At 30.3% G+C, this 2343-nt stretch overlaps 1 non-coding gene across 1 annotated transcript; it reads right to left on the bottom strand.

The window, feature by feature from the left end:
• Nucleotides 1-2188: 2188 nt before the first annotated feature.
• Nucleotides 2189-2343, bottom strand: LOC123304001. The gene has a single exon (XR_006536063.1). It is a non-coding gene; the product is annotated as a 5.8S ribosomal RNA (ribosomal RNA).

The following is a 2343-nucleotide window of genomic DNA, read 5'->3' on the forward strand; positions in this document are numbered from 1 at the left end:
TATATAAAAAATATATTCTCATAGCTTCACATTATAAATAATGTTTTTAAGCAAGCTAGAGATCTCACCCATTTAAAGTTTGAGAATAGGTTGAGGTCGTTTCGGCCCAAGGCCTCTAATCATTCGCTTTACCGGATGAGACTCTTATATAATGAACGCCAGCTATCCTGAGGGAAACTTCGGAGGGAACCAGCTACTAGATGGTTCGATTAGTCTTTCGCCCCTATACCCAGTTCCGACGATCGATTTGCACGTCAGAATCGCTACGGACCTCCATCAGGGTTTCCCCTGACTTCATCCTGACCAGGCATAGTTCACCATCTTTCGGGTCCCAGCGTGTACGCTCTAGGTGCGCCTCTATTATAATATAATCCGAAAACTAAATTATAATAATATAAGACGCCCTAGGAGTGCGATATTTAATACATAATATAAATATATCCTCCTTTTATCATTTATAAAAAAATATAAATAATATTTACTTTCATTGTGCCTTTGGGTTTCATAAAATTTATAAATATTTCGATGAAAAAATATTTTATTCCCAATGACTTGCGTACATGCTAGACTCCTTGGTCCGTGTTTCAAGACGGGTCCTGAAAGTACCCAAAGCTATATCGTCGCTGACAGATAAATTTTTAATAAAAAAAAATGAGCCAGTTCATTATCATACACCTACTGACAGTTAAATAGTATCATATAACGGCATAAAATCCGTATATATAATATGTTTTAATAAAAAAACCTATTTATACTCGTGGTGGATCTGAACGCGTTAATAACGCGACTCAATATCAATTTATAATTAATACCATCAAACAATTAATCAAGAAACATAGGCGTTTAACATACACAAAATATTATCAAAAAATAATATTGTACATTAATCAACGCACCAATGCCTATAGATTAATATTTAATGGGTCGCAACGTCCTACAAGATGAGAAGTGCATACCTCGTTATCATACAATTAACAATATACAGCAGTGCATATATTTTTACTAAAAATAAATTCCTAATAAAAATTTTTGTCACATGCTAGTACAAATTGGTTGATTAACGATAAAAAGTAAATGAATCTCATCTTTCGACCTTTCGGGTTTCTCAGGTTTACCCCTGAACGGTTTTACGTACTCTTTAACTCTCTCTTCAAAGTTCTTTTCAACTTTCCCTCACGGTACTTGTTCGCTATCGGTCTCGTGGTAATATTTAGCCTTAGATGGAGTTTACCACCCACTTAGAGCTGCACTCTCAAGCAACCCGACTCTAAGGAAAGATTCACCTATCATCAATAATAATCACTACGGGCCTGGCACCCTCTATGGGTATATGGCCCCATTCAAGATGGACTTGGATGTATTATATAACAATAGGTTTATATTGAATCTTCCTAAACACTACATTCCCCAAGTGTCTGTTTATCAGCCACGGGGTTCAGTGCTGGGCTTATCCCTGTTCGCTCGCCGCTACTAAGGGAATCCTAGTTAGTTTCTTTTCCTCCGCTTAATAATATGCTTAAATTCAGCGGGTAATCTCACCTACTCTGAGGTCGTAAAAGTTTTTAGAAGTATTAAAACAAAAATTTTTTTTATATATTATGTTTTTGTTATATTTTATAAGTAAACAATTTTCTTAATTATTCATACTCAAATTTTTTTAATATTATTATATAATATTATTTTTATATTTATCTAAAGAGAAGAAAATAAAAAATAAATAATTATATATATTAATTTTTTTCGAGTATATTGAAAATTTTATTACAAATAAAATATTCCATAACAAAATATTAATATATAATATTTTTGTTTATTCTTCTTTATTTAATATTTTAAAAATATATTATTAATATCATTTATTATTAATATTATTATTAACATAAAGTTTTATAATATTATATATAAATGATAAAAAATAATATTGATATATTAATTTAAAAATGTCGACAAATAATAAAAAATATATAAATTTTAAATGCTATTAAAAACATTTTATATTTATTTTTTTCTTATATTTGGCGTAAAACATTCATATATAAATAATTTTACATTTCTTTTATAAAAATTTTATTTATCAATTTAATTAAATATGAAAAAATAAATTTTCTTTTTTAATTATTGATAAATTTCTTTTTCATAAAAAAAATTTTATGTAAAATAATCTTTTATTATATTAATATAATGTATACGACCCTCAGCCAGATGTGGTCCGGGAACAGTATCCAAGGACCGCAATGTGCGTTCGAAATGTCAATGTTCATGTGTCCTGCAGTTCACAAGTTGACGCGCAATTAGCTGCGTTCTTCATCGACCCACGAGCCAAGTGATCCACCGTCCAGGGTA

The sequence above is a fragment of the Chrysoperla carnea genome (assembly GCF_905475395.1).
Source record: "Chrysoperla carnea chromosome X unlocalized genomic scaffold, inChrCarn1.1 SUPER_X_unloc_176, whole genome shotgun sequence".
Taxonomy (NCBI): Eukaryota; Metazoa; Arthropoda; class Insecta; order Neuroptera; family Chrysopidae; genus Chrysoperla; species Chrysoperla carnea.